This window comes from Rhinoderma darwinii, chromosome 2, assembly GCF_050947455.1.
Source record: "Rhinoderma darwinii isolate aRhiDar2 chromosome 2, aRhiDar2.hap1, whole genome shotgun sequence".
Taxonomy (NCBI): domain Eukaryota; kingdom Metazoa; phylum Chordata; class Amphibia; order Anura; family Rhinodermatidae; genus Rhinoderma; species Rhinoderma darwinii.
In genome coordinates this window covers 320,866,725-320,881,556 of record NC_134688.1, presented here as the reverse complement: position 1 = coordinate 320,881,556, position 14,832 = coordinate 320,866,725, and positions in this window count along the sequence as shown.

The following is a 14,832-nucleotide window of genomic DNA, read 5'->3' as shown; positions in this document are numbered from 1 at the left end:
CTGCTTGCTGTCATGTCTTTTCCTCTGCTTGCTGTCAGTTTTTTTTTTTCGTTTTTTTCCTCTGTTTGGCTTGACCCAGCCATTTGCAGGAACCGGTCATCGTTCCTTAATTTCTCGGAAAAGGCTCCTCCACCTTCCAGGATTGCGGCTCTCCTCTCCTCCACCTCCTTTATCTCCCGCAGCAGGGAACGGACCTGTGCCGAGTATTTGGCCCTCCTGCTGCCGGAGGATTTTGCCGCTCTCTGCCGGGCCACCGTTAGGTCTCCTCGGAGCCGATGCAGGGACCTCCCCAGGTCTTTATATTCCTCGAGGTGGGCCACCAGGCGGGAGCCAAAAGTAGTGGCCTCCTCTCCCGGCCTCAGTGACCCCCACTCCACGAGGTCCCTGCAGCCATGGTGTTCCGGTCCTGCTTCTCCATGCTCCGTTACCTCTGCTCTCCTGGCGGCATGCTGCGATGCCCCAGCCGCTTGGGGGGATGAGGCCACATTGCTGCAGCCCCGCGATGTCCTCCTCTCCCCTGGGGCTGGCTGAGCTTTCTGAGCCTGCTGGGATGTCCCTCCACCCCCCACCGGCCTGCTCCGGAGGGTGGAGGACCGGGACTCCATCTCCAGATGGAGCCCCCCTCTGGGCACTCTGCTAGCCCAGGCAGGTGTAATAGAGTCCCCGGGAAGGTATGCACAAAAAGCACCACACCCAAAAGCAAAGCACCTCCTCACTCCTCAGAGAGAAAGCCGCATCTGCCAAGAAAATGGGTACATTTTTTGAGGGCTTGTCAAAAGCCATTGCTTGTTGCTTTTACATCCATGTATGGATGAACCCCGGCAGGCATCTGCCACCATAAAGGATAAATTTTTTGAGGGCTTGTCAAAAGCCATTGCTTCTTCTTTTACCACCTTATATGTATGAACCCTGGCAGGCATCTGGCGCCAAAAATGGTTAATTTTTGTACCTTTTTTAACAATGCATTAAGCATACAACATGCACAAGTGCAGTGGTTTCTGTTAGTTATCACCGTGTCCCATCCGTTTTCCTATAGCCATACATGTTGGCGTAACTTTGACACTAACTTTGCCTTAAAGACAGCTCAAAAGTACTTGGATACACTCATGGGTGACCTAAGAGTGTTATACAGGGCTTCTAGGGCTTTGAAACAGTTTTAAACGATTTTTAGGGGCTTTCTTGTATTACAGGTTCGGTCAGAACTAGTTCGGTCCGAATCGAACTTTTTCACGAAATTCGGCGAACCGGCCGAACCGAACTTTTCATAAGTTCGCTCATCTCTAGCTGTACCCTCAGATTTGTATTTTTTAAATGCCCTTTTTATTGTCACGTATTACTCTTTTTACAGAAGGTGTAAGCCATGTGGGGTTTAATTTGAGTCGTTTATACTTGTTACCTGTAGGAATACATTTTGCACTATAATTACCCAAAGTAGATTTGAAAATCTCCCATTTATCATTTGTCCCATTATTTAACTTTAGTTCTTCCTAGTCTATATCCTGAATTGCAGCCCTCATCCTGGGGAAATTGGCCTTCTTAAAATTAAGTGTTTTTGCCCTCCCAGCCTCTGTTTGTTTTTACAGTATAGGTAAAATATAACTATATTATGATCACTGTTACCGAGGTTTTCACGAACATTGACATTCCCAACAAGCTCTGCATTATTAGAAATGACCAGATCCAACAGAGCTTCACCTCTAGTCGGGTCTTCCACAAACTGGCCCATAAACAGGTTGAGGAAATGTCTCCCCTTTGCAGTTGAAGCCGATCCATGACACCAATTAATATCCCGGTAATTAAATTCTCCCATTATCACAACCGTACCCGCTTGTGCAGCCCGCTCCATCTGTTTATATATTTGACCTTCTATCTCTTCAGTTATATTGGGGGGTCTATAGATGACACCAAAAGCATTTTTTTCAGTGTTTACCTCCCTTTGTAATTCCACCCACAAGGTTTCAACCTCCTCACAATCTTCAGCCTCTAATGTCTCATTCACACTCACCTTCATATCGCTTCTCACATACAGACATACACCACCACCTTTCCTATTCACCCTGTCTTTCTGAAACAGTGTAAAACCCTGTAGATTTACAGCCCAGTCATGTGAAGAGTCCAGCCATGTTTCAGCAACACCAACTATATCTATATTTTCTTCCAGTATCAAGGCCTCCAGCTCCCCCATTTTGCTTGCTAGACTTCTGGCATTTGTGAACATACACTTTAACTTGCCTTTAAATGTTTCACTTTCAGTATCAGAAATGTGATTATTTGCCATTTGGGCTTTTTTATTTTCACTGCTGTTTTGTAACGAAATGATCTCCTTATCTTGTTGCCTAGTCCTCTCCCCACCGTCTGTTTCTCCCCCCACCAATATAGCCTGACCCCTCTCTAACCTAACTACCCCTTTATTTTCTACATTGGACTCCCTCCTCAGCCCTAGTTTAAACACTCTGCCACCCCAGCTAGAATTCTCTCCCCCAGCACAGCGGACCCCCTTCCATTCAGGTGCAAATCATCTGCAGAATACAGTTTGTACCCCAATGAAAAGTCAGCCCAGTGCTCTAGGAACCCAAAGCCTTCTCCACAACAGCTGGATCATCACCAGCCCCTCCCAGCAATTTGTCCACCCGTTCCACCACATGCCGAACCCTGGCACCAGGGAGACAGCAAACCATTTGGTTGAGGCGGTCTTGGCGACAAATTATTATATCCGTCTTCCTGATTATAGAATCCCCTACAACTATCAATTGTCTTGGCTTACCTGCATTACCATCCCGCCGACTACTAGCTGGGCTGTTCTCCCGGCTGTTAGGGAGATCAGTATCCACTAGGGCTGCCATTTCTGAGACAGACACCCTCGCATCATCACCCAACTTGGCAATTTTTCTTGGAATGTCAGAAACCGGATAGGCCTTCCTTTTCTTTGACCCCTTTCTACTGCCCCTAACTACATTTACCCAGCTACTTACCTGATCCTGCTCACCCATGTCTTCACCCTCCAGTTCTAACCCACTAACTGCATGCTCCGTGAGCAACAAGCTCAGCTCAAGATTGTCTATCCTCCTCAGTGTTGCATTCTGCTCCTCCAGATCTCTAATGCGAGCTTCCAGGTGAACAACATGCTCACATCTGCCACAGAGATATTCACCCTGGAACTCCGGCTCCAGTCGTGTATACATATGGCAAACTGTGCACTGATGAAAACCTCCAATCTTGTATCCATTATCCAAGTTACAACAAATCAGTGAACAATTGTCAAAGTAAAAGAAAGAAGAGTACTTACTGGGGCTTCAACTCTTCTTTTCAACTCTGGTTTTAGAACTCCACTTAGATCACAAGCCACTTAAACCACCAAGCTCAGAAAGAAGAATATCTCTGTATGAAAGCATGCAATGGAATATGCCAAATTTTATTTTCTCATGGATTCTGCAAGGAGGGGATTTTACTATGCTGGGAAATTACACTGAAAGCTACACTGTGGATCGTATAGCAGTACAATTTTGTTACAGAACTTAACCCCTTCCCGACATTTGTTGTCCTGCAAAACATTGTATACTTAGGACAAACAGGAAAGCGGTTCCTGTGTAAATATAAATAGTTAGGGTATGTTCACACAGAGTATTTTGGCGCTGTTTTTGGAAACTGCGTCAGAAATAGCGCCAAAAAACGCCCAGAATCGCCACCCATTGATTTAAAAAGGAAGCGACATGCCCTATCTTCGGGCGTTTACATCTCTGACCTCCCATTGACATCAATGGAAGGCAGAGAAAGCATTTTTTGCATCAAAAGCGTTTTTTGCAGCATTTTATGCCCGTGGCGCTCAAATGCCGCAAAAAACGCCGCAAAAAACACTGCAAACAACATGCAAGCAGGTAAACATCTGAAGGCATTTTGAGGCAGATATTTCCGCCTGCAAAAAAACTCTGTGTGAACAGAGCCAAATAAAGTAAAGAAGGCTGCTGTTCCTAACAGCAGGCAATCTTTACACAATGCCCATGAGCGTGTTGCACTCCCCCCCCCCCCTGCATCGGCGATCGCTGCAATTGGCCAGAAAATTCCTACCGTCCAATTGCGGCTATTTGTGGCTTTAGCCAATCAATGAGCCACAGTGCACAGTCATAAGGTGGCGATTGGTGCTGTCTAGGACAGCACCAATCCCTACCATGTATTCATGAGGAGGTGGCTGTGGTGCCACCCCTCCCCCCAGATTGCTACATTTGGTTGGTCTGCAATTGGACCAATCGCAGCCATGACGGGTGTTTCATTTCGCCTCATTCTGGCTAGGAACGGTAAACAGAGCTGGTGCGCTACCATCTGTGGGATAAACTTACCGATCCTGAGGCCTTCTGGTCTTGCGATCCTCTTTTTGATAGCGTAGCAACAGTTTTAGTGTAAATTCACAGCATTATAGTTAGCGTCAGTTAGTAACGGACATTCCATTTTTTTTCTAACTGAAGTACGTTCACTAAATTCTAGATAGTGTAGCGACAAAATTATAGCTCAAATTTAGTGTAGTCAATTTTTTTTACAGTTTTTTTTCCAGCATTAGGGTTAATTTGTTAGTGACAGGTAGTCATGAGTTTTTTTTACAGTTTTATATTAAACGTTCAGTAAATTGCATTGTTCTATTCTATTTCTTCTCTTCCTTTTTTTTTTTTCTTTTGAAATTTGATAAACATGTGTAAAAGCACAAAAACCACTTCTGTAAAACTAAATTGAGTATTACAAGTGTTGAAGTACTACCCCTCTAATAAGAATGTCCCAATCGTCCCAAAGGGTCTATTCAGCCGGGTAGGCGTACGCCATCCTGGCCTCTGGTACTGATTCGGCCAAGAGGAAATTGCCCCATTCCTCTTGTCCTGCTCATCACCTTGATCAAGTGATGAGGAACCCCCACAAATGCGCCCCAGGTCAATATCTGAGGCAACCCCCCAAAAGAGTGATACCATGTGCAACCAGCCTCCTACAAATTATGAGCCTCACATTCCACATGTTATAGGCAGCTCAGGAATTTATTTTGACACTGCAGACCTCACAGAAATTGACTTTTTCAAGGTCTTTTTCTATGAGGATTTTGGTAATTTAAAGAGGATCTGTCACTAGTTTAGTAATGCCCAATCTCCTAGCTAATCTAAAAGACACGGTCACACTGATAATTCTAGTGAAAGTTGTGTCCCAAAACGTTTATTATTTTAAAAGTAATGAGCTTTTTTCTAAATATGTAAATTAGCCTTTATTAGACAACTGGGAAGTAACAGCAGCAATTCTTCGGAGGTGGAGCTACCTCACAGGCCCTGACGTTGTCCTATCAGCATGAAACTGCTTCACACAGTATGAGAGGGAACGGGGATCACTTCAAACAGCCATATATCCAGAGTTTTGACAGAATCAATATTGATTCCGTCAAAACGACGGTACCCTTGCACAACTGAGACAAATGGAAACAATTGGCACCGGATCCGTCACCATTGAATCCAATGGTGATGCAAATGGAAACCTATGGTTTCCGTTTGTGTCTGTCAGGGCTCCGTTCCGTAACCCCTTAACCGCTTCCCGACCGCCCACAGTAAATTCACGTCGGCACTTTCTGGGCTCTGTGCAGTGCCGACGTGAATTCACGGTGTATGTTAAAAGCGAGATCTGGGTGTCTCAGAATAGCGCTGACACCCGGATCTCGCTGCTGTCATCTGCCTCTGGTCGCAGAGACATGATCGGGACCTGATTTATTCAGGTCCTGAACATGTGATGGTCATGATAATCAATCATGACCATCGCAGGGAAAGTTTGTTGTATCAACAAACTTTCCGTCGTAACCTACACTGTCTCCCCTCTGCTGTTCTATCAGAGAGCAAACAGAGGAGACACAGTGCCTCTAGTCCCGGAGACATGATCGGGACCTGATTGGTTCAGGTCCCGTTCATGTGATGGTCATGATAACCAATCATGGCCATCACAGGGAAAGTTTGTTGTAGCAACAAACTTTCCCACGTAACTTACACTGTCTCCCCTCTGCTGTTCTATCAGAGAGCAAACAGAGGAGAGACAGTGCCTCTGCTCCTGTAAACATGATCGGGACCTGATAGGTTCAGGTCCTGGTCATGGTAACAAATCATGGCCATCGCAGGGAAAGTTTGTTGTAGCAACAAACTTTCCCTGTAACCTACACTGTCTCCCCTCTGCTGTTCCGTCAGAGAGCAAACAGAGGAGAGACAGTGCTTCTGCTCCTGGAGACATGATCGGGACCTGATTGGTTCAGGTCCTGGTCATGGTAACAAATCATGGCCATCGCAGGGAAAGTTTGTTGTAGCAACAAACTTTCCCTGTAACCTACACTGTCTCCCCTCTGCTGTTCCGACAGAGGAGAGACAGTGCCTCTGGTTCTGGAGACATGATCGGGACCTGATTGGTTCAGGTCCTGGTCATGGTAACAAATCATGGCCATCGCAGGGAAAGTTTGTTGCAGCAACAAACTTTCCCTGGGACCAAGTATATATAAACACTGTCTCTCCCCTGCTGCTCTGTCAGAGAGCAAACAGAGGAGAGACAGTGTCAGATCTGTGAATATCACAGTATAAGGGTATGTGCACACATACTAATTACGTCCGTAATTTACGGACGTATTTCGGCCCCAAGTTCCGGACCGAACTCAGTGCAGGGAGCCGGGCTCCTAGCATCATAGTTATGTACGACGCTAGGAGTCCCTGCCTCGCTGCCGGACAACTGTCCCGTACTGTAATCATGTTTTCAGTACGTGACAGTTGTCCTGCAGCGAGGCAGAGACTCCTAGCATCGTACATAAGTATGATGCTTGGAGCCCGGCTCCCTGCACTGTGTTCGGTCCGGTACTTGCGGCCGAAATACGTCCGTAAATTACGGAAGTAATTAGTGTGTGTGCACATACCCTAAGACACAGTGAAAAAACACACCACATAACAATTTCCCCCAATCCCATTAATCTGCCTTGTTAGGTAGGATATAGGGTTAGGGTATAGTGCTAGGTTTTAGTATTAGGGTAGTTAGTAATAATAATTATTACGGTATAGTTAGTAATAATTTAGGGTGACGGTTAGGGTAGTATAAGTTATATACGTAATCAATTTGATAGGAAGTGCTGTGCCAGTCAATTAATTTGTTCTAATTAAATTAACGAACTTCATACCATTTACGTTTATATACCTTTACGTATAAAAATATAAACGTAATAAAATGGCCCGTCAATTTTATTCTGCAGAGGAGGCGTATGCCCTTTTATGCTCTGACAGTGAAGATAGTGTCTTGTCAGATGGCGAAGACTATTTTGAGGGTTTTGCTGTTAGCGAAAGTAACAGCTCTGAGTCTAGCAGTCATTCAGGTTCATCGCCAAAAAATACAAGGACCAGTACAGGACAGGTAGAGAGGGCTGTTGAAGAAACATCTCCAAATCAGGGCACGATGCCCAGTACAAGTGACATGCCTCATTTTAGCGAAGAAGCGCATGCCAACCTACAAGAGAGTTTGCCACTAGATGTAGCATTTACTAGATGGGAGGCTTCAAATTCTGGTGCGCCATTCATCCCTGACTTTAATGCCACCCCAGGTACAAATGTGGAGGTGGAAGGTTTTGGTCCAATTAATTTTTTTTACTTATTTCTAACAAATGATTTGCTGGAACATATTGTTTTCCAAACTAATTTATATGCTTCCCAATTCATCTCTCAGAATCCCCGTTCATATTATGGCAGGCAAAATTCATGGAGGCCAACAGATATTGATGAAATGAAGAAATTTATAGGCCTCACATTTGCGATGGGGCTTGTTAAAAAACCGAGCATTCGATCTTACTGGTCCAGCCGTCCCGTTCTAACCACCCCTGCCTTTTCTGCCATTCTTCCTAGAGCCCGTTATGAAATGCTCATGAGATTTTGGCATTTCAACGATAACAGTCAGTGCCTCCCTAGAAGTGCCCCAGATTATGACCGACTCTACAAAATCAGGCCCATCATCAAAGCGTTGTCAGACACATTTTTATTAATTTACACCCCCACGCAAAACATTTCCATTGATGAGTTCCTAGTAAAATTCAAAGGGAGACTGCACTTCAAACAATTCATTCCATCTAAAAGAGCAAGATTTGGAATAAAGCTCTATAAAATGTGCGAGAGTTCAACAGGGTATACATCAGCTTTTCGCATTTATGAGGGAAAAGATAGCCAACTAAACCCACCAGGATGCCCCCCCTATATAGGGACAAGTGGAAAAATTGTTTGGGAACTTATTACCCCATTTCTAGAAAAGGGCCATAACCTGTATGTGGACAACTACTACACAAGCATACCCCTTTTTAAAAGTTTGGTCGGACAGAACACAGGGGCTTGTGGGACCATTCGTAAAAACCGCCAGGCGTTTCCACAATCATTGGTGAATGAAAAGTACAAAAAGGGGCAGTCAGGCGGTGTTCGCAGCGGAGAGCTGCTTGCCCTAAAATACAAAGACAAAAAGGATATTTTTATCCTCAGCTCGATCCACACTGATGCAACAATGGATGTTGTAGAACGAGGTTCTACTACCCAAAAGCAAAAGCCTGTGTCAATCAATGATTACAACAAATACATGGGGGGAGTAGACCTTGCTGATCAGGTTCTACAGCCATACCAGGTATCAAGAAAGTCCTATACCTGGTACAAAAAATTAGTTATTTACCTATTTTAATCTGAGGTAAAACTTAATTTTACTTGAAAAAAAAACGTAGATTTTCATTTCCATGACCTAATTACACTAAATTCAGCAAAAATCTGTGGGGTCAAAATGCTCACTATACCACTCAATATATTCCTTGAGGGGTGTAGTTTCCAAAATGGGGTCACGTTTGGGGGGTTTCCACTGTTTTGGTCCCTCCAGTCCGTTACAAACGCGACACGGCACTGAAAACCATTCCAGCAAAATCTGCGCTCCAAAATCCAAATGGTGCTCCTACCCTTCTGAGACCTGCCGTGGGTCTATACAGCAGTTTATTACCACATATGGGGTATTGCCATAATCAGGGGAAATTGCTTTATAAATATTGGGGTGTTTTTTCTCCTTTATTCCTTGTAAAAATTAGAAAATTCTATGTTTTTTCAGGAAAAAATTTTTTTTTAATTTTTACAGACTAATTCAAATAAATTTAGCAAAAAAACTGTGGGGTCAAAATGCTAACTATAGCCCTAGATACATTCCTTGAGGGGTGTAGTTTCCAAAATGGGGTCACTTTTGGGGGGTTTCAACTGTTTTGGTCCCTCCAGTCCGTTACAAACGCGACATGGCACTGAAAACCATTCCAGCAAAATCTGTGCTCCAAAATCCAAATGGTGCTCCTACCCCTCTGAGACCTGCCGTGGGTCTATACAGCAGTTTATTACCACATATGGGGTATTGCCATAATCAGGGGAAATTGCTTTATAAATATTGGGGTGTTTTTTCTCCTTTATTCCTTGTAAAAATTAGAAAATTCTATGTTTTTTCAGGAAAAAAAATAATTGTAATTTTTACAGGCTAATTCAAATAAATTTAGCAAAAAAACTGTGAGGTCAAAATGCTAACTATAGCTCTAGATACATTCCTTGAGGTGTGTAGTTTCCAAAATGGGGTCACTTTTGGGGGATTTCCACTGTTTTGGCACCACAAGACCTCTTTACACCTGATATGGTACCTAAAATATATTCTAATAAAAAGGAGGCCCCAAAATCCTCTAGCTGCTCCTTTGATTCTGAGGCCGGTGTTTCAGTCCATTACCACACTAGGACCACATGTGGGATATTTCTAAAAACTGCAGAACCTGGGCAATAAATATTGAGTTGCGTTTCTCTGGTAAAACTTTCTGTGTTACAGAAAAAAATGTATTACAAATGAATTTCAGCAAAAAAAAAATAAATTGTAAATTTCACCTTTACATTGCTTTAATTCCTGTGAAACGCTTGAAAGGTTAAAACACTTTCTGAATGCTGTTTTAAATACTTCGAGGGGTGCAGTTTTTGAAATAAAGTGTTTTTTAAGGTTTTCAAATATATGGGCCCCTCAAAACCACTTCAGAATTGAACTGGTCCCTGAAAAAAAAGCCTTTTGACATTTTCTTGAAAATGTGAGAAATTGCTGCTAAAATTCTAAGCCTTGTAACGTCCTCGAAAAAAAAAGGACGTTCAAAAAACAATGCAAACATAAAGTAGACATATGGGAAATGTTAAATAGTAACTATTTTGGGTGGTATTACTATGTGTTTTACAAGCAGATACATTTACATTTAGAAAAATCATATTTTTTGCAAATTTTCGCCAAATTTTGGCGTTTTTCACAAATAAATATTACATTTATCGACCAATTTTTTTCACTAGCATAAAGTACAATATGTCACGAGAAAACAATCTCGGAATCGCTTGGATAGGTATAAGCATTCCAGAGTTATTACCACATAAAGTGACACATGTCAGATTTGATAAAATAGGGCTGGTCCTGAAGGCCAAAATGAGCTTGGTCCTGAAAGGGTTAAGGACCAGATCTATTTAGGCCTTAAGAACCAAGCATTCTTTTTCGGGTTTTTTCCTCCCCACCTTCCAATTCTAATTTTTTTTATTCTAATATCGATATAGCCATATGAGGGCTTGTTTTTTGCGGGACGAGTAGTATTTTTTAATTGCAAAATTTTTGGGTATATACAGTGGATATAAAAAGTCTACACACCCCTGTTAAAATGCTAGGTTTTTGTCATGTTACAAGGTCAGTACAAGATTAATCAGAACTTTTTCCACCTTTAATGTGACCCACAAACTGTACAATTCCATTGAAAAACAAACTGAAATCTTTATAAATAAAAAAAAAAAAAAAAATAATGTGCACACCCTTAAACTAATACTTTGTTGAATTAGGCTTTGACTTTATGACAGCATTCAGTCTTTTTGGGTAGAAGTCTATCAGCATGGCACATCCTGACTTGGTAATTGTTGCCCAATCTTCCTTGCCAAAGCGCTATAAATTGGATTCAGGTCTGGGCTCTGGCTGGGCCATTCCAAAACTTTGATCGGCTTCTGGTGAAGCCATTATTTTGTTGATTTGGAGGTATGCTTTGGGTCGGTGTCGTTCTGAAAGGTGAAATTCCTCTTTATCTTCAGCTCTTTAGCAGAGGCCTGCAGGTTTTGTGCCAATATTGACTGATATTTGGAACTGTTCATAATTCACTTCATCTTGACTAAAGCCATAGCACCTGGGGCAAAGATTCAGTTTGCCCCCCCCCCCAACCTCTTTCCCGACATCTCCTCCCCCCTCGCCGTGTTTGTTTTCTCTACCAATCGACGTGACATTGCTTTTTATGTAACACATTTGTACATCTTACAAGCAATATGGTTCTATACACAACACCAGAACCAAGCTCAGTACATAAATACAACACCAGCACAAATACAGCTCAATTTAGTGCAACCCCTGCTGTATAGGTGTGTACGGCGTAAAACTACAGCTCCCAGCATGGCCCGAACAATGGTGAGGATATGCTGGGAGATGCTGTTTCACAAAAATAAATCCTATCATAATCATCTCGCTGCAGATCATACAGTGACTACATTACTGATTAGAGGCAGAATAAACATTTACATTAAGTGACTCACCGATGACGTCTCAGATTCTAGTTCTTTTTCTCCATCCGGTCCAGACCTCTATGATGACTTCTCCCGGTCACAGCCCATTTATGCAGTTTGCCGCTCACATGTCTTCAGCTTCTCACTTTACCAACATTTCTGCACCTTTAAATAAATATAAAGTTATCATTATACCACACACACTACACCCCTAAATATAATAGTGCCATACACTGCACCTCTAATTATAATAGCACCATACACCGTGTCCCACACACACACCGTGCCCCCTGTAGATAGTGCCTGCCATAGAGCCCCCTGTAGATAGTGCCCCATATAGCTCACCCCTGTATATAGTGTCCCACAAATAACTCCCCCTATAGTGCTCTACAGATAGCCCACCCCTCTATATTGCCCTCTGTAGATATAGCCCAGCCCTGTATATAGTGCTTCACGTATAGCCCAACCCTGTACTTAGCCCCCTGTAGCTATAGCCCACCCCTGTATATAGTGCTCTACAGATAGCCCACCCCTGTATATAGCCCACCTGTAGATATAGCCCACCCCTGTATATAGTGCTCCACAGATAGCCCAACCATGTATGTAGCCCCCCTGTAGATATAGCCCATCCCTGTATATAATGCTCCACATATAGGCCACCCCTGTATATAGTGCTCCACAGATAGCCCCCCTGTATATAGTGCTCCACATATAGCCCACCCCTGTATATAGTGCTCCACATATAGCCCACCCCTGAATATAGCCCCCCTGTACATATAGTCCACCCCTGTATATAGTGCTCCACTAGATAGTCCACCCCTGTATATAGTGCTCCACAGATAGCCCACCCCTGTAGATACTATATACAGGGGTGGGCTATCTGTGGAGCACTATATACAGGGGTTGACTATATGTACAAGGGGGCTATATACAGGGGTGGGCTTTCTGTGGAGCACTATAGGGAGAGATATTTGTGGGATACTATATACAGGGGGGGACTATATCTACAGGGGGACTATATCTACAGGGGGGCTATATACAGGGGTGGGCTATATACAGAGGTGGGCTATATACAGGGGTGGGCGATATATAGGGGTGGGCTATATACAGGGGTGGGCTATATACAGGGGGGACTATATCTACAGGGGGACTATATCTACAGGGGTGGGCTATATCTACAGGGTTGGGCTATATCTACAGAGGTGGGCTATATCTACAGGGGTGGGCTATATCTACAGGGGTGGGCTATATACAGGGGTGGGCTATATACAGGGGGGACTATATACAGGGGTGGGCTATATACAGGGGTGGGCTATATACAGGAGGACTATATCTACAGGGGGACCATATCTACAGGGGGACTATATCTACAGGGGTGGACTATATCTACAGGGGTGGGCTATATCTACAGGGGTGGGCTATATCTACTGGGGTGGGCTATATACAGGGGTGGGCTATATACAGGGGGGACTATAGCTACAGGGGGACTATATCTACAGGGGGCTATATCTACAGGGGGCTATATCTACAGGGGGACTATATCTACAGGGGGGCTATATCTACAGGGGGCTATATCTACAGGGGTGGGCTATATCTATAGGGTGGGCTATATCTATAGGGGGCTATATCTATGGGGGTGGGCTATATATATAGGGGGGCTATATACTATATAGCCCCCCCTGTAGATATAGCCCACCCCTGTATATAGTGCTCCATAGATAGCCCACCCCAGTATATAGCCCCCCCTGTAGATAGACACCCCCCCGTAGATAAAGCCCCCCGGGCAGGATGACTTTCCCTGTCAGTCAGTCAGCGCCTTTCATAGACGGAAGCGTCACTGGTACAAAAGGTACCAGTCGCTTCATTCGTGGAAAGGCGCTGAATGGCCGGGCACGAAACCTGAACGGTCATTCATTGCTTCTAATTATACCTGTGTCCTTGCGACACAGGTACAATTATAGTGAAGGAGGAGGTGGCGCTGGCGCCCCTCTAAGCTGCGCCCAGGGCACATGCCCCGCCTGCCCCCCCCTAGCTACGCCCCTGCTAAAACCCTAGTTGCAGCTGCAGAAAAATAGCCCCAAAGCATAATGCTGCCTCCACCATGCTTCACTGAGGGTATGGTGTTCTTTTGGTGATGTGCAGTGTTGGCTTTGCGACAAACATTTCTTTTGGAATTATGGCCAAAAAGTTCAACCTTAGTCTCATCAGACCATAACACGTTTTCCCACATGCTTTTGGCAGACTTGATGTAGGTCTTTGCAAAACATAGCCGGGCTTGGATGTTTTTCTTTGTTAGAAAAAGCTTCCATCTTTCCACCCTACCCCACAGCCTAAACATATGAAGAAAACGGGAGATTGCTGCCACATGCTCTACACAACCAGCACCTGACAGAAAGTCCTGCTCCTTTAATGTTGCTGTAGGCCTCTTGGTAACTTCCCAGATCAATGTTCGTCTTATCTTTTCATCGAGTTTTGAGGGACGTCCAGTTCTTGGTAACGTCACTGTTGTGCCAAATGTAATCCAATTCTTGATGACTTCAGCTGAACTTTATATGGGGTTACTCAGAATCACTTTAAATAATGGCAGCTGTGTATTGACTACTATTTAAAGAGGCTGTCACCACATTATAAGTGCCCTTACTCCTACATAATCTGATCGGCGATGTAATGTAGATAACAACAGTGTTTTTTATATTGAAAAACGATTATTTTTGAGCAAGTTATGAGCAATTTTAGATTTATGATAATTAGTTTCTTAATGCCCATCTGGACCAAAACAGTGAAAATGCCCAAAAGGTGACTTAATTTAGGAAACTACACCCCTTGTGGAATTCATCTAGGGGGTGTAGTGAGCATTTTGACCACACAGGTGTTTCATAGATTTTATTAGAATTGGACAGTGAAAATAAAAACAATCCTTTTTCTTCAATAAGATGTAGCTTTAGCTCAAAATTTTTCATTTTCTCAACAAATAAAGGAAAAAAAGAACCACAACATTTGTAAAGCAATTTTTCCAGAGTACGGCAATACCCCATTTGTTGTCATAAACGGCTGTTTGGGCACAGAGTAGGGCTCAGAAGGGAAAGAGCGCCATTTGGTGTGCAGATTTTTTGGGATTGGTTCTTGGTGCTATGTCGCATTTGCAAAGTCCCTGTCGGACCAAAACAGTGGAAACCCCACCCAGAAGCGACCCCATTTCGGAAACTACACCCCTTAAGGTATTCACCTAGTTGTGTAGTGAGCATGT